Source organism: Lepisosteus platostomus, chromosome 1 (assembly GCF_059453375.1).
Source record: "Lepisosteus platostomus isolate fLepPlt1 chromosome 1, fLepPlt1.hap1, whole genome shotgun sequence".
NCBI lineage: Eukaryota > Metazoa > Chordata > Actinopteri > Semionotiformes > Lepisosteidae > Lepisosteus > Lepisosteus platostomus.
Window position 1 is genome coordinate 78,327,147 of NC_142611.1, and position 16,832 is coordinate 78,343,978.

The window sequence follows — 16,832 nt, forward strand, 5'->3', positions numbered from 1 at the left end:
CTCTTGCCCCGCACTGGAGCAGGACAAATAAACTGCACGGAGGAGCACCAGGCAAGTCTTCACCAGACAAAAACCTCCAGTGCACAGCACACTGCAAACATTTCGGGGCTGTCGCGTGTTTATTTCAGCACATAAAGCGCTCGGCGCCTCCGCCCTCTTGTGGCCTTGCGGCGTCAGAGCAAGAGGCTCCTTCTCGCTGCCCTTCCGCTGTGTTGCAGGGCCCCGCGAGGGAACCCGGAGCGCGCACTTTGTGGGGGGGCGGGGGACCGCGTTCGCGCTCTGCCCCCGGTCTCTTGCGCGAGTACTAAATCTCACGGCCCCAGCCAGCGGCCAGGAGACGAGTACAATTTCGCGGGACAGGGGGGCCTCGTCATTGATCGTTACAGGTGAGACGGGGATTAGGAGGAGACCCCGACTGATGGGTGACACACCGCCGTGACTCCTTCTCGAGAGAGACGCCCTGGGATTTGGAACGGCCAAGGAGGGTCAGGACACCTCGGTTTGACGCCTCCCCCCGAAGGACGGCGCCTGTTTGTGCAGCAGAGTGTCGCCATCAGGAGGCTGGGGCATAAGAGGGCCACACAGCCCGCAGGGTGAGCGCTCCCTACTGGTCCCAGTCACACCTCTTGCAGGAGCAGCAGCAGCCTGAGCTTTCCCGGGGGGGAAGCTCCCGTCCGGGTGCCGGCCAGGCTCACACCTGCTGGGCTGCCGGGGGTGAGCCCAGTCGAGAGTCGCAGGGCGAGACCTAGTCACCGGGGAGAAACGATACAAGTGAAGGATTGCTCGGCTCTCGGCTCTTGAAAAGACCGACAAATGACTCGTTCCCGCCGGAGCTGATTGTACCCGCATGTGTGGTGTCGTCTTCTTCCCCCGCCCCGCTGTGTTTGCTGTATTGTCTCTGAAGCCGGCCCCCCCGAGACGAGACGGGCTGTTCCTGTGCCCCAATTAACACTTTACAGGTGCCATTCCCCGGCATTGTGGCCATTGTCGGTGCTCACACGCGATAAGATAAGGCGGAGGAGAGCGGGGCATGCCCAGCGCCAGACATTCAAGGAGGGGGCAGTGCGAGGTGAGGTGAGGTGAGGTGAGGTGAGGTGCGACACGCCGGAGCCCCGACGCTGCTAACGCGGAGCACTTGTTGGACTGGCATCGAAAGGACGTGTGCGCTCGGAGCGAGCCTTCCCTGCGGCGGAGCGCGGGAACTTTCTCCCCCCCTCCCGCTGCAGGAGTTGTGTGCGCTGCAGCGGTGCCGAGAGAAAAGCACAGAAGGCAGCAGGCTCTGGAGAGCAGGTAAGAGACGGAGGCGAGCAGGCTCGTTTTTTTTGGAAATTGCTGAAAAGGTTTGTTCGGTGTGTGGCAGGCGCACGTCGCGAGCTTGCGTGGCGATCTGCCGGCCTGGTGATATGTAAATGAGGCCGAATTGCATCCCGGGACATGCTGCGGATGCGAAATGGCGACTGCAGATGTGTAGGAAACGACGCGCTCGTTTTCTCGCTTTGCCCTCGCTTTTGAGTGTTAGTGTGGCGTGTGAGTGTGCGAAAGAGTGGGCCCAGCAGGAGGCGGTGGCGTGCGGGGCGAGGAGCTGGCCTAGGCTGCGAGTACTGTGCTGTGAGTGCGGCCCGCTTGCAGGGGCCTGTACAACTCATACTTACCTGGCAGGGGAGATACCTTGATCAAGAAGGAGGTTCACCCAGGGCGAGGCTCGGCCATTGCACTCCGGCTGTGCTGACCCCTGCGAATTCCCCAAATGTGGGAATCTCGACTGCATAATTTCTGGTAGTGGGGGACTGCGTTCGCGCTCTCCCCTGATGTGCTTGGTCCAAGAACAGATGCGGCAGTGCGGGCGGCTTTGCCGTCTGCTGGGGAGCTGTGCTGGGTGCCGATGAAGCGGCTTCAGCGGTGGGGGTTACTACAGAAACGCCCTGGGCTTTTTCGCGAGCACCGCCTGATAACGTTGTCTCCTTTTCAACCCGCTACAGCCATAACGCTATTTGTATAACCACAAAAAACAATCTTGTGCTTATACACGTTAAATGTTCACCTCGTCACAAGGTACTTCAATTGTGATCTTTCAGCTTGTCTGACCCTGGTGGTCTGGCTGACTTTTGCTTTCTCCCGCTCTCTGTCCTGGGACAGTAATCCTTTATTGTTTTTCTCACACTCCATCAGTTTGACTTTGTAGTTCAGTCTGTTGCCCGTGTGTGTGTGTGTACCAGTTTGTAGTGCAATGTAACCTGACTACCTTACGTCCTGCACTCATAATATAATATATATAGAGAGAGAGATAAATACTGTATATCTTAAGAACAAAATCCAACACCAAAAGCTCTTCATGAGTCATTTTACCCCAGCATTGAAACCGAGTTCTTACCAGCATGCAACACATTGCTAATCCAACCAAAAGATCAAGGTGTGATGGTCAACTTGAAGTGCATGAAGTAGGAGTAGAACAATGTACCCCGAAGCAGGACCACAATTCGAAAGGAGTGGATGCCACTATTTCTCTTTTTTTCTTAGTTATAGGTCCATGGAAGCATTTCAAGCTAATTACACTACTCCTCCTGGACATGAATTCCCTTTTCAAAGCGAGTCTTTTTGCTGTAGTTTGCATGGTTTAGGATGCTGATCGAGGTTAGCCTTGATTTGGTCATGGGGGCCTCGGTACTGTATGCTAATGCTAAAGACAGTTCACCAGTTTTCTGATTGTTGGGTTCTGTATCAGTGCAGGAATGTCAAATAGTGAATGGCTGTACCTCTGTTGTATCCGTGCTCAATGAACGAAATCGGTTATAAATGAATGTATGTATATTTGTACGCAAAACGAGTTGTTTATTGACTGACCTTCAATTGCAGATTTAGAGGCAGCTTCGATATTCGTTTTACAGCCGTTTTTTTTTCATATGAATCACACGCATGCCATTCAAAGAGCCACTTTAGCGATGAGCAGATTGATCCATGTTTCTTGTGCATCTGAAGGGATGTGAGGGAGCTTCTCTTTCTGAACTGGCATGCCTTAAAAATGGACGACCGTCGCGATACCGTTTGCCAGTCAGTGTTGCTGGATGAAACAAAAGTGGGCAGATTGAAATGTTTGGTCTTTTCGTGAGCACCCCGGGAAATAAATGTCCATAGTCGAGGGTTTTTCCTCCCAAAGCCTACGGCACCAACGGCGACCCCTGCTGGCCGAGAGAGCAAAAGCTTACAGCACCTGGTATTCCCAGGCGGTCTCCCATCCAAGTACTAACCAGGCCCGACCCTGCTTAGCTTCCGAGATCAGACGAGATCGGGCGTGTTCAGGGTGGTGTGGCCGTAAGCGAAAGCAACGGCGCCTGACTCGCTACTTGAAGCTGTGTGTGGCGGGGGCTCCGGGCCCCCCGAGCGGGACTCAAGGATCGTTCGTGTGCAACTCTTTGGAAAGGAGCTGCTTTCCAAATCGCATTGCGTGCCTGGATGTTGGCGACTGTGCTCCCGTGCTCCCGTGCTCCCTTCAGTTGCCTGGCCCTGCTCTTGCCCCGCACTGGAGCAGGACAAATAAACTGCACGGAGGAGCACCAGGCAAGTCTTCACCAGACAAAAACCTCCAGTGCACAGCACACTGCAAACATTTCGGGGCTGTCGCGTGTTTATTTCAGCACATAAAGCGCTCGGCGCCTCCGCCCTCTTGTGGCCTTGCGGCGTCAGAGCAAGAGGCTCCTTCTCGCTGCCCTTCCGCTGTGTTGCAGGGCCCCGCGAGGGAACCCGGAGCGCGCACTTTGTGGGGGGGCGGGGGACCGCGTTCGCGCTCTGCCCCCGGTCTCTTGCGCGAGTACTAAATCTCACGGCCCCAGCCAGCGGCCAGGAGACGAGTACAATTTCGCGGGACAGGGGGGCCTCGTCATTGATCGTTACAGGTGAGACGGGGATTAGGAGGAGACCCCGACTGATGGGTGACACACCGCCGTGACTCCTTCTCGAGAGAGACGCCCTGGGATTTGGAACGGCCAAGGAGGGTCAGGACACCTCGGTTTGACGCCTCCCCCCGAAGGACGGCGCCTGTTTGTGCAGCAGAGTGTCGCCATCAGGAGGCTGGGGCATAAGAGGGCCACACAGCCCGCAGGGTGAGCGCTCCCTACTGGTCCCAGTCACACCTCTTGCAGGAGCAGCAGCAGCCTGAGCTTTCCCGGGGGGGAAGCTCCCGTCCGGGTGCCGGCCAGGCTCACACCTGCTGGGCTGCCGGGGGTGAGCCCAGTCGAGAGTCGCAGGGCGAGACCTAGTCACCGGGGAGAAACGATACAAGTGAAGGATTGCTCGGCTCTCGGCTCTTGAAAAGACCGACAAATGACTCGTTCCCGCCGGAGCTGATTGTACCCGCATGTGTGGTGTCGTCTTCTTCCCCCGCCCCGCTGTGTTTGCTGTATTGTCTCTGAAGCCGGCCCCCCCGAGACGAGACGGGCTGTTCCTGTGCCCCAATTAACACTTTACAGGTGCCATTCCCCGGCATTGTGGCCATTGTCGGTGCTCACACGCGATAAGATAAGGCGGAGGAGAGCGGGGCATGCCCAGCGCCAGACATTCAAGGAGGGGGCAGTGCGAGGTGAGGTGAGGTGAGGTGAGGTGAGGTGCGACACGCCGGAGCCCCGACGCTGCTAACGCGGAGCACTTGTTGGACTGGCATCGAAAGGACGTGTGCGCTCGGAGCGAGCCTTCCCTGCGGCGGAGCGCGGGAACTTTCTCCCCCCCTCCCGCTGCAGGAGTTGTGTGCGCTGCAGCGGTGCCGAGAGAAAAGCACAGAAGGCAGCAGGCTCTGGAGAGCAGGTAAGAGACGGAGGCGAGCAGGCTCGTTTTTTTTGGAAATTGCTGAAAAGGTTTGTTCGGTGTGTGGCAGGCGCACGTCGCGAGCTTGCGTGGCGATCTGCCGGCCTGGTGATATGTAAATGAGGCCGAATTGCATCCCGGGACATGCTGCGGATGCGAAATGGCGACTGCAGATGTGTAGGAAACGACGCGCTCGTTTTCTCGCTTTGCCCTCGCTTTTGAGTGTTAGTGTGGCGTGTGAGTGTGCGAAAGAGTGGGCCCAGCAGGAGGCGGTGGCGTGCGGGGCGAGGAGCTGGCCTAGGCTGCGAGTACTGTGCTGTGAGTGCGGCCCGCTTGCAGGGGCCTGTACAACTCATACTTACCTGGCAGGGGAGATACCTTGATCAAGAAGGAGGTTCACCCAGGGCGAGGCTCGGCCATTGCACTCCGGCTGTGCTGACCCCTGCGAATTCCCCAAATGTGGGAATCTCGACTGCATAATTTCTGGTAGTGGGGGACTGCGTTCGCGCTCTCCCCTGATGTGCTTGGTCCAAGAACAGATGCGGCAGTGCGGGCGGCTTTGCCGTCTGCTGGGGAGCTGTGCTGGGTGCCGATGAAGCGGCTTCAGCGGTGGGGGTTACTACAGAAACGCCCTGGGCTTTTTCGCGAGCACCGCCTGATAACGTTGTCTCCTTTTCAACCCGCTACAGCCATAACGCTATTTGTATAACCACAAAAAACAATCTTGTGCTTATACACGTTAAATGTTCACCTCGTCACAAGGTACTTCAATTGTGATCTTTCAGCTTGTCTGACCCTGGTGGTCTGGCTGACTTTTGCTTTCTCCCGCTCTCTGTCCTGGGACAGTAATCCTTTATTGTTTTTCTCACACTCCATCAGTTTGACTTTGTAGTTCAGTCTGTTGCCCGTGTGTGTGTGTGTGTACCAGTTTGTAGTGCAATGTAACCTGACTACCTTACGTCCTGCACTCATAATATAATATATATATAGAGAGAGATAAATACTGTATATCTTAAGAACAAAATCCAACACCAAAAGCTCTTCATGAGTCATTTTACCCCAGCATTGAAACCGAGTTCTTACCAGCATGCAACACATTGCTAATCCAACCAAAAGATCAAGGTGTGATGGTCAACTTGAAGTGCATGAAGTAGGAGTAGAACAATGTACCCCGAAGCAGGACCACAATTCGAAAGGAGTGGATGCCACTATTTCTCTTTTTTTCTTAGTTATAGGTCCATGGAAGCATTTCAAGCTAATTACACTACTCCTCCTGGACATGAATTCCCTTTTCAAAGCGAGTCTTTTTGCTGTAGTTTGCATGGTTTAGGATGCTGATCGAGGTTAGCCTTGATTTGGTCATGGGGGCCTCGGTACTGTATGCTAATGCTAAAGACAGTTCACCAGTTTTCTGATTGTTGGGTTCTGTATCAGTGCAGGAATGTCAAATAGTGAATGGCTGTACCTCTGTTGTATCCGTGCTCAATGAACGAAATCGGTTATAAATGAATGTATGTATATTTGTACGCAAAACGAGTTGTTTATTGACTGACCTTCAATTGCAGATTTAGAGGCAGCTTCGATATTCGTTTTACAGCCGTTTTTTTTTCATATGAATCACACGCATGCCATTCAAAGAGCCACTTTAGCGATGAGCAGATTGATCCATGTTTCTTGTGCATCTGAAGGGATGTGAGGGAGCTTCTCTTTCTGAACTGGCATGCCTTAAAAATGGACGACCGTCGCGATACCGTTTGCCAGTCAGTGTTGCTGGATGAAACAAAAGTGGGCAGATTGAAATGTTTGGTCTTTTCGTGAGCACCCCGGGAAATAAATGTCCATAGTCGAGGGTTTTTCCTCCCAAAGCCTACGGCACCAACGGCGACCCCTGCTGGCCGAGAGAGCAAAAGCTTACAGCACCTGGTATTCCCAGGCGGTCTCCCATCCAAGTACTAACCAGGCCCGACCCTGCTTAGCTTCCGAGATCAGACGAGATCGGGCGTGTTCAGGGTGGTGTGGCCGTAAGCGAAAGCAACGGCGCCTGACTCGCTACTTGAAGCTGTGTGTGGCGGGGGCTCCGGGCCCCCCGAGCGGGACTCAAGGATCGTTCGTGTGCAACTCTTTGGAAAGGAGCTGCTTTCCAAATCGCATTGCGTGCCTGGATGTTGGCGACTGTGCTCCCGTGCTCCCGTGCTCCCTTCAGTTGCCTGGCCCTGCTCTTGCCCCGCACTGGAGCAGGACAAATAAACTGCACGGAGGAGCACCAGGCAAGTCTTCACCAGACAAAAACCTCCAGTGCACAGCACACTGCAAACATTTCGGGGCTGTCGCGTGTTTATTTCAGCACATAAAGCGCTCGGCGCCTCCGCCCTCTTGTGGCCTTGCGGCGTCAGAGCAAGAGGCTCCTTCTCGCTGCCCTTCCGCTGTGTTGCAGGGCCCCGCGAGGGAACCCGGAGCGCGCACTTTGTGGGGGGGCGGGGGACCGCGTTCGCGCTCTGCCCCCGGTCTCTTGCGCGAGTACTAAATCTCACGGCCCCAGCCAGCGGCCAGGAGACGAGTACAATTTCGCGGGACAGGGGGGCCTCGTCATTGATCGTTACAGGTGAGACGGGGATTAGGAGGAGACCCCGACTGATGGGTGACACACCGCCGTGACTCCTTCTCGAGAGAGACGCCCTGGGATTTGGAACGGCCAAGGAGGGTCAGGACACCTCGGTTTGACGCCTCCCCCCGAAGGACGGCGCCTGTTTGTGCAGCAGAGTGTCGCCATCAGGAGGCTGGGGCATAAGAGGGCCACACAGCCCGCAGGGTGAGCGCTCCCTACTGGTCCCAGTCACACCTCTTGCAGGAGCAGCAGCAGCCTGAGCTTTCCCGGGGGGGAAGCTCCCGTCCGGGTGCCGGCCAGGCTCACACCTGCTGGGCTGCCGGGGGTGAGCCCAGTCGAGAGTCGCAGGGCGAGACCTAGTCACCGGGGAGAAACGATACAAGTGAAGGATTGCTCGGCTCTCGGCTCTTGAAAAGACCGACAAATGACTCGTTCCCGCCGGAGCTGATTGTACCCGCATGTGTGGTGTCGTCTTCTTCCCCCGCCCCGCTGTGTTTGCTGTATTGTCTCTGAAGCCGGCCCCCCCGAGACGAGACGGGCTGTTCCTGTGCCCCAATTAACACTTTACAGGTGCCATTCCCCGGCATTGTGGCCATTGTCGGTGCTCACACGCGATAAGATAAGGCGGAGGAGAGCGGGGCATGCCCAGCGCCAGACATTCAAGGAGGGGGCAGTGCGAGGTGAGGTGAGGTGAGGTGAGGTGAGGTGCGACACGCCGGAGCCCCGACGCTGCTAACGCGGAGCACTTGTTGGACTGGCATCGAAAGGACGTGTGCGCTCGGAGCGAGCCTTCCCTGCGGCGGAGCGCGGGAACTTTCTCCCCCCCTCCCGCTGCAGGAGTTGTGTGCGCTGCAGCGGTGCCGAGAGAAAAGCACAGAAGGCAGCAGGCTCTGGAGAGCAGGTAAGAGACGGAGGCGAGCAGGCTCGTTTTTTTTGGAAATTGCTGAAAAGGTTTGTTCGGTGTGTGGCAGGCGCACGTCGCGAGCTTGCGTGGCGATCTGCCGGCCTGGTGATATGTAAATGAGGCCGAATTGCATCCCGGGACATGCTGCGGATGCGAAATGGCGACTGCAGATGTGTAGGAAACGACGCGCTCGTTTTCTCGCTTTGCCCTCGCTTTTGAGTGTTAGTGTGGCGTGTGAGTGTGCGAAAGAGTGGGCCCAGCAGGAGGCGGTGGCGTGCGGGGCGAGGAGCTGGCCTAGGCTGCGAGTACTGTGCTGTGAGTGCGGCCCGCTTGCAGGGGCCTGTACAACTCATACTTACCTGGCAGGGGAGATACCTTGATCAAGAAGGAGGTTCACCCAGGGCGAGGCTCGGCCATTGCACTCCGGCTGTGCTGACCCCTGCGAATTCCCCAAATGTGGGAATCTCGACTGCATAATTTCTGGTAGTGGGGGACTGCGTTCGCGCTCTCCCCTGATGTGCTTGGTCCAAGAACAGATGCGGCAGTGCGGGCGGCTTTGCCGTCTGCTGGGGAGCTGTGCTGGGTGCCGATGAAGCGGCTTCAGCGGTGGGGGTTACTACAGAAACGCCCTGGGCTTTTTCGCGAGCACCGCCTGATAACGTTGTCTCCTTTTCAACCCGCTACAGCCATAACGCTATTTGTATAACCACAAAAAACAATCTTGTGCTTATACACGTTAAATGTTCACCTCGTCACAAGGTACTTCAATTGTGATCTTTCAGCTTGTCTGACCCTGGTGGTCTGGCTGACTTTTGCTTTCTCCCGCTCTCTGTCCTGGGACAGTAATCCTTTATTGTTTTTCTCACACTCCATCAGTTTGACTTTGTAGTTCAGTCTGTTGCCCGTGTGTGTGTGTGTACCAGTTTGTAGTGCAATGTAACCTGACTACCTTACGTCCTGCACTCATAATATAATATATATAGAGAGAGAGATAAATACTGTATATCTTAAGAACAAAATCCAACACCAAAAGCTCTTCATGAGTCATTTTACCCCAGCATTGAAACCGAGTTCTTACCAGCATGCAACACATTGCTAATCCAACCAAAAGATCAAGGTGTGATGGTCAACTTGAAGTGCATGAAGTAGGAGTAGAACAATGTACCCCGAAGCAGGACCACAATTCGAAAGGAGTGGATGCCACTATTTCTCTTTTTTTCTTAGTTATAGGTCCATGGAAGCATTTCAAGCTAATTACACTACTCCTCCTGGACATGAATTCCCTTTTCAAAGCGAGTCTTTTTGCTGTAGTTTGCATGGTTTAGGATGCTGATCGAGGTTAGCCTTGATTTGGTCATGGGGGCCTCGGTACTGTATGCTAATGCTAAAGACAGTTCACCAGTTTTCTGATTGTTGGGTTCTGTATCAGTGCAGGAATGTCAAATAGTGAATGGCTGTACCTCTGTTGTATCCGTGCTCAATGAACGAAATCGGTTATAAATGAATGTATGTATATTTGTACGCAAAACGAGTTGTTTATTGACTGACCTTCAATTGCAGATTTAGAGGCAGCTTCGATATTCGTTTTACAGCCGTTTTTTTTTCATATGAATCACACGCATGCCATTCAAAGAGCCACTTTAGCGATGAGCAGATTGATCCATGTTTCTTGTGCATCTGAAGGGATGTGAGGGAGCTTCTCTTTCTGAACTGGCATGCCTTAAAAATGGACGACCGTCGCGATACCGTTTGCCAGTCAGTGTTGCTGGATGAAACAAAAGTGGGCAGATTGAAATGTTTGGTCTTTTCGTGAGCACCCCGGGAAATAAATGTCCATAGTCGAGGGTTTTTCCTCCCAAAGCCTACGGCACCAACGGCGACCCCTGCTGGCCGAGAGAGCAAAAGCTTACAGCACCTGGTATTCCCAGGCGGTCTCCCATCCAAGTACTAACCAGGCCCGACCCTGCTTAGCTTCCGAGATCAGACGAGATCGGGCGTGTTCAGGGTGGTGTGGCCGTAAGCGAAAGCAACGGCGCCTGACTCGCTACTTGAAGCTGTGTGTGGCGGGGGCTCCGGGCCCCCCGAGCGGGACTCAAGGATCGTTCGTGTGCAACTCTTTGGAAAGGAGCTGCTTTCCAAATCGCATTGCGTGCCTGGATGTTGGCGACTGTGCTCCCGTGCTCCCGTGCTCCCTTCAGTTGCCTGGCCCTGCTCTTGCCCCGCACTGGAGCAGGACAAATAAACTGCACGGAGGAGCACCAGGCAAGTCTTCACCAGACAAAAACCTCCAGTGCACAGCACACTGCAAACATTTCGGGGCTGTCGCGTGTTTATTTCAGCACATAAAGCGCTCGGCGCCTCCGCCCTCTTGTGGCCTTGCGGCGTCAGAGCAAGAGGCTCCTTCTCGCTGCCCTTCCGCTGTGTTGCAGGGCCCCGCGAGGGAACCCGGAGCGCGCACTTTGTGGGGGGGCGGGGGACCGCGTTCGCGCTCTGCCCCCGGTCTCTTGCGCGAGTACTAAATCTCACGGCCCCAGCCAGCGGCCAGGAGACGAGTACAATTTCGCGGGACAGGGGGGCCTCGTCATTGATCGTTACAGGTGAGACGGGGATTAGGAGGAGACCCCGACTGATGGGTGACACACCGCCGTGACTCCTTCTCGAGAGAGACGCCCTGGGATTTGGAACGGCCAAGGAGGGTCAGGACACCTCGGTTTGACGCCTCCCCCCGAAGGACGGCGCCTGTTTGTGCAGCAGAGTGTCGCCATCAGGAGGCTGGGGCATAAGAGGGCCACACAGCCCGCAGGGTGAGCGCTCCCTACTGGTCCCAGTCACACCTCTTGCAGGAGCAGCAGCAGCCTGAGCTTTCCCGGGGGGGAAGCTCCCGTCCGGGTGCCGGCCAGGCTCACACCTGCTGGGCTGCCGGGGGTGAGCCCAGTCGAGAGTCGCAGGGCGAGACCTAGTCACCGGGGAGAAACGATACAAGTGAAGGATTGCTCGGCTCTCGGCTCTTGAAAAGACCGACAAATGACTCGTTCCCGCCGGAGCTGATTGTACCCGCATGTGTGGTGTCGTCTTCTTCCCCCGCCCCGCTGTGTTTGCTGTATTGTCTCTGAAGCCGGCCCCCCCGAGACGAGACGGGCTGTTCCTGTGCCCCAATTAACACTTTACAGGTGCCATTCCCCGGCATTGTGGCCATTGTCGGTGCTCACACGCGATAAGATAAGGCGGAGGAGAGCGGGGCATGCCCAGCGCCAGACATTCAAGGAGGGGGCAGTGCGAGGTGAGGTGAGGTGAGGTGAGGTGAGGTGCGACACGCCGGAGCCCCGACGCTGCTAACGCGGAGCACTTGTTGGACTGGCATCGAAAGGACGTGTGCGCTCGGAGCGAGCCTTCCCTGCGGCGGAGCGCGGGAACTTTCTCCCCCCCTCCCGCTGCAGGAGTTGTGTGCGCTGCAGCGGTGCCGAGAGAAAAGCACAGAAGGCAGCAGGCTCTGGAGAGCAGGTAAGAGACGGAGGCGAGCAGGCTCGTTTTTTTTGGAAATTGCTGAAAAGGTTTGTTCGGTGTGTGGCAGGCGCACGTCGCGAGCTTGCGTGGCGATCTGCCGGCCTGGTGATATGTAAATGAGGCCGAATTGCATCCCGGGACATGCTGCGGATGCGAAATGGCGACTGCAGATGTGTAGGAAACGACGCGCTCGTTTTCTCGCTTTGCCCTCGCTTTTGAGTGTTAGTGTGGCGTGTGAGTGTGCGAAAGAGTGGGCCCAGCAGGAGGCGGTGGCGTGCGGGGCGAGGAGCTGGCCTAGGCTGCGAGTACTGTGCTGTGAGTGCGGCCCGCTTGCAGGGGCCTGTACAACTCATACTTACCTGGCAGGGGAGATACCTTGATCAGCCTGTAGGTGGAGTAGTTGGATTGTTTTTCTTTTGTTGGAAGCAGTGTTCGATTTGCGGTTTTTGAAATGGCAACCTTTGGATCCCGTAAGAATGCTGTACGTTTTGAGCTCTTGGATGACCTCTTCATGGATCGTATGCAGTTCAGCAGAAAAGTGTTACAGAAGGAACTTGGCTTTGAACCTCGGCACTTGGATTTCATCTTCGCTCTCCCAGGTCAGAAAGCATTTGAGGTTGTATTTGCTACCTATCCTCTGTTTGAACAATGCGTGGATGTGTTTGAGGCAAAAAGAGGCAAAGTTCCTGCACTTGAGAAGATCAACTTGCAGCCTCTGACACAGAGAGAGAGGAAAACGGTGCATGTTGTTATGTTCTCGGAACTGGCAAAGACGGAGGACATTCACACCTGGCTTAACCAGTACTGCACCGTCCACCATGGAACTGAGGTTAGAGATGTTGATGGTATAAAAACAGGAGCAAGGAAATTCGAGGTTCGCTTGCTACCGGACAGCGTAAATGGAGGCTTAAGGCACCTGCCCTCTACAATCCGGCTGGGCGCCTGCAATGGCTATGTGTTTTATGTGGGACAACCAAAGGTGTGTCGGCGCTGTGGTGCTGTGGGACACCTGGCATCGTCCTGCACTGTGAAATGCTGCAAGACCTGTGGCAAACAGGGACATTTAGCCTCTGACTGTTCAATGCTGCCAAAGTGCAATTTATGTGGCTCGGAAGGACACGTTTTTAAGAACTGCCCTCACGCCTACGCCAATAAACTCAAAATGAGAAAGGATGAGGCAGTGCTTGTTTCAGCCAAACCGGCCCGAAAATCCAAAGCAAACAACAAGTCAAACAAAGAACCCTTGTTGGACAAAGACTCTCAGCCTCCAGCCAGGATCAGTCCTGCTGTGGCTCCGGGGCTGGTGGAAGAGAAATCCACTACGCCCCCACAACCGCAGACTGCACCAGACAAGCACGAGGGTTTGAAAACCCCCGAGAACAGCGAGGACCCCTCCCCCACTCCTGCTCCTCAGAACGAGGGCCAGTGTGGGGCCCCCCGGTGGAGCGGGTCCAGCGAGGATACCCAGGATTCAGCGGAGCTGCTTTTCTCAGACTCTGCAAGTGCTACAGATGCCCTCCTCTCCTCCATCCAGTCCATCACGGAGGATCTGCAGCAGCTGGTGGGTGAGGGGGAAGAGGAGACTGGTGCATCGGCTGCACCCCTTTCCCCTCAGTGCTCCCAGGAGCTGGACTTGAGGAAAAGAAAAAATGACTCTGTTTTCTCCCCGAGCGAGGAGGAAGGAGAGCATGGCGATGGGGACAGCTGGAACCTCTCCACCCCTCCCTCTACCCCCTTCCTTGAAATGGACTCTGTGAACGCTTTTACTGCTGCCACCCTGATGAAGGCTCATTCAGAGGATGGCTGGCAGGAAATTGGTAAGAAGAAAAAGAAAAAGAAAAAGGTAACAGGTGAGACCGAAGAGAAATGTGTTTTGTAAAGACTGGTTCCACTTTCTTATGTAATATGGCTCTTAACATAATTTCTCTTAACACAAGAGGTATCAATGACAGAGTTAAATGCCAGTCTGTCTTTGATTACCTCCAGCAGAGAGAGGGAGATGTGTTGATGTTGCAGGAGTGTGCTTTAGCCTATCAAGAGAGGTATAAAAGTTTTGAAGATAGGTGGGATAAAGGGCCTTCTGTTTGGTCAGGGGACAATAACAACAGAGCCTCTGGCGTGGCCATTCTTTTCAAAGGATGGGCATTCAAATTGAAAAGTATTCAGAGGGTCATAGATGGCAGGTTGCTGTGTGTGGATGTGGAATGGGGGACCGTTAACCTGCGGCTAATCAATGTGTATTGCCCTACTGACGTAGGAGGAAGGGTGGAGCTACTCAAGGCACTCTCCCCCCTATTGTTATGCAGCACAGACGTGATAGTGGGAGGGGATTTTAATTGTATCTTAGAGCACACAGACAGGCAGTCTAGCTCGCCGATAAAATTGGATTCCAGCTCACTGGCCCTGCAAAACTTAGTTCAAGACTTTAAACTCTCAGACACATATAGATGTATATATCCCACAACAGCAGGATATACATGGTCAGGGAGGAATAGCAGCTCCAGAATTGACTATTGCTTTGTCTCAGAGAGAGTGAAAGTTGTTGGGGTCACTCTTCAGCCTGTCTTCTTCTCAGATCATCAGGCTTTAGGGTGTAGAGTGGAACTCCAGGGCGGGACTGTCTTTGGCCCAGGCCTCTGGAAACTCAACACAAAGCTGCTAGAGAACGAGGGGGTAGTATCCCGCTACAAGGAGAAACTATCACAGTGGCTGTCCTTGCAGTGTCTGTACGGGTCAGTAGGAGAGTGGTGGGAGGAGGTGAAGGTGAGGACAAAGGCCTTTTTCATGGCTGAGGGAAGGAAGGCTGCTGCCAGACGGAGAGGAGTGCTAGCCAGGAAACAGAGGCAGCTGCAGCGTCTCTACACGATGCTGCACAGTGGCTTCGATGTGCTCGAGGATATCGCCCTTTTAAAAAAGGACATCCGGAGCATAGCCGAAGAAAGTAGTCGAGGAGTGCTGTTAAGAAGCAGAGTGCAGTTCTTGGAAGAAAATGAGAAGTGTACTCGCTTCTTTTTCAGGAAAGTGGTAGGCTCCAAGACTGTCATGGAAAGTGTAGTTGATGAGGAGGGACGAGAGAGAACAGAGCCGAGTGCTATCCTCTCCTGCACCGAGGCCTTCTACTCAAGACTGTACAGTTCTACAGAGGTAAAGGATGAAGATATTCATTTTTTTACCTCAAAGCTAGAAAACATTTTGAGTGAAGAAGATAGGGAAGTACTTGAGAGGGATTTGACAGTAGAAGAGCTGAGACAGGCTATGGAGAGCTTACAGAAGGGGAAAACTCCGGGTGCTGACGGGCTCCCTAAAGAATTTTATTGCACCTTTTGGGATCTGCTTCAGGATCCGCTACTGCTCCTATTCGAGGAAAGCTACAAGACAGAATTGCTGCCTGACTCCTTAAGAGAAGGCACTATCTCTCTCTTGTTTAAGAAAGGAGCAAAAAATGACATAAAGAACTGGAGACCCCTCAGCCTGTTAGGCGTGGACACTAAGATCCTGTCCAAAGCCCTTTTCCTGCGCCTACAAAATGTAGTGGCCTCACTGGTAGGGAAAGAACAGACTTGTGGGATAGCAGGACGCCTGATGAGCGACAACCTGGCCTTGTTGAGGGATGTCTGTCTGTACTCTGAGGATCGCTCCCTCCCTCTGTGCATTTTAGGTGTAGACCTAGAAAAGGCCTTTGACCGCCTAAACCGGCAGTACTTAACATCGGTACTTGAGCAAATGAAGTTTGGCCCCATCATGAGAAAGTGGATTAACCTGCTGTACACAGGTAGCAACAGCAGAGTCATGGTTAATGGCAATAGATCACGCACCTTTGAAGTCTGTTCAGGGGTGAGGCAGGGCTGCCCATTATCCCCCTTGTTATTCGTTTTGGCTATGGAGCCCTTAGCCTGTGCCTTGCGCCAGGATCAGGCCATTAATGGGATACCAGTGCCTGGAAGTGGGGGAGGAGAGGTAAAGACGTCTCTATACATGGATGACGTCACCCTGCTCCTCTCTGACAATGCCTCAATTAGCAGAGCTCTGCAGTGCTGTGATCGGTTCTCTTTGGCTTCCTCCGCAAAAATTAACACATCTAAGAGTGAGATTTTTTATCAGAACTGGAGGGAGCCAAAAGAAGGACATGATCTCAGGCTGCAAGAGAAGAGAATTAAGGTCCTGGGGGTGTATTTTGGAGAAGAGATGGGAACAGTAAATTGGCAGAACAAATTGCCAATCTTAAACAAAAAACTGATGCAATGGAAGGACCGAGACCTCACCATGACAGGGAAGGTGCTGGTCATCAAAGTCGAGCTCTTGCCTGTCTTGAATTTTCTGGCTTCTACCTTCCCAATCCCACACCGTGTTGCGGCGGTGCTGAGGAGATTGATGTTTCAATTTCTATGGGGTGGGAAGCAGGAAAGACTCAGAAGGGAAATAATGTACAGGCCGCTACCCTCAGGGGGGAAGTCTGTCCCAGATATTGCTACGAAGCTGCTGTGCATTTTCCTGGCCTCTGTGCTGAGAGGCTTTGCAACAGCACCTGCAGCGCGTACCTGGACTTATTTTTCCAGGCTCTGGGTAGGTAGGGAGGTGTTCAGAGTGTGGGGTGTCAGACCCAAGCTGGACGTCCCACTCTCTGACACATGCCCTGCAATTTATGGGACAGTTAAAAGTTTTCTAAGATCTCACCCAATTGGCCATATTCCCCTCCGAGATGTCAGCGTCCAAAAACTGGAAGATTTCGTAGCACCCCAGAACAATAGGCAGACCCCTGTGGGCATTTTAACATCAGCCCAAACAAGGAAGGTGTGGAAACACACATCCTCTAAATTTCTGTGCAACATTCACAGAGATTTAGCCTGGAGTGTCGTCCACCAGTGCTTACCGGTACGAACTTTCTTGTACCGTAGGGGCCTCACCCCCAGCCCTCGCTGCGTTAGGGTGGGCTGCGGCGAGGAGGAGACTGTGACCCATCTCCTGTGGTCCTGCTTTTTTGCTAAGGCCTTCTGGGCACAGTTTGAAGATTGGTTGCAGGCTCTC

General features: G+C 54.1%; 6 non-coding genes across 6 annotated transcripts; 3 read left to right on the forward strand and 3 right to left on the reverse strand.

Annotated features, from left to right (window-relative positions):
- The first annotated feature begins 1,644 nt into the window (after positions 1–1,644).
- Positions 1,645–1,808, forward strand: LOC148678946 (U1 spliceosomal RNA). The gene has a single exon (XR_015940175.1). It is a non-coding gene; the product is annotated as a U1 spliceosomal RNA (small nuclear RNA).
- A 1,388-nt stretch (positions 1,809–3,196) lies between these two features.
- LOC148678947 (5S ribosomal RNA) lies at positions 3,197–3,315 on the reverse strand. The gene has a single exon (XR_015940727.1). It is a non-coding gene; the product is annotated as a 5S ribosomal RNA (ribosomal RNA).
- A 1,833-nt stretch (positions 3,316–5,148) lies between these two features.
- On the forward strand, positions 5,149–5,312 carry LOC148678948 (U1 spliceosomal RNA). The gene has a single exon (XR_015940176.1). It is a non-coding gene; the product is annotated as a U1 spliceosomal RNA (small nuclear RNA).
- Positions 5,313–6,702: 1,390 nt separating this feature from the next.
- On the reverse strand, positions 6,703–6,821 carry LOC148678949 (5S ribosomal RNA). Its single transcript, XR_015940729.1, has one exon. It is a non-coding gene; the product is annotated as a 5S ribosomal RNA (ribosomal RNA).
- A 1,833-nt stretch (positions 6,822–8,654) lies between these two features.
- On the forward strand, positions 8,655–8,818 carry LOC148678950 (U1 spliceosomal RNA). Its single transcript, XR_015940181.1, has one exon. It is a non-coding gene; the product is annotated as a U1 spliceosomal RNA (small nuclear RNA).
- A 1,388-nt stretch (positions 8,819–10,206) lies between these two features.
- Positions 10,207–10,325, reverse strand: LOC148678951 (5S ribosomal RNA). The gene has a single exon (XR_015940730.1). It is a non-coding gene; the product is annotated as a 5S ribosomal RNA (ribosomal RNA).
- Between the last annotated feature and the right edge of the window lie 6,507 nt (positions 10,326–16,832).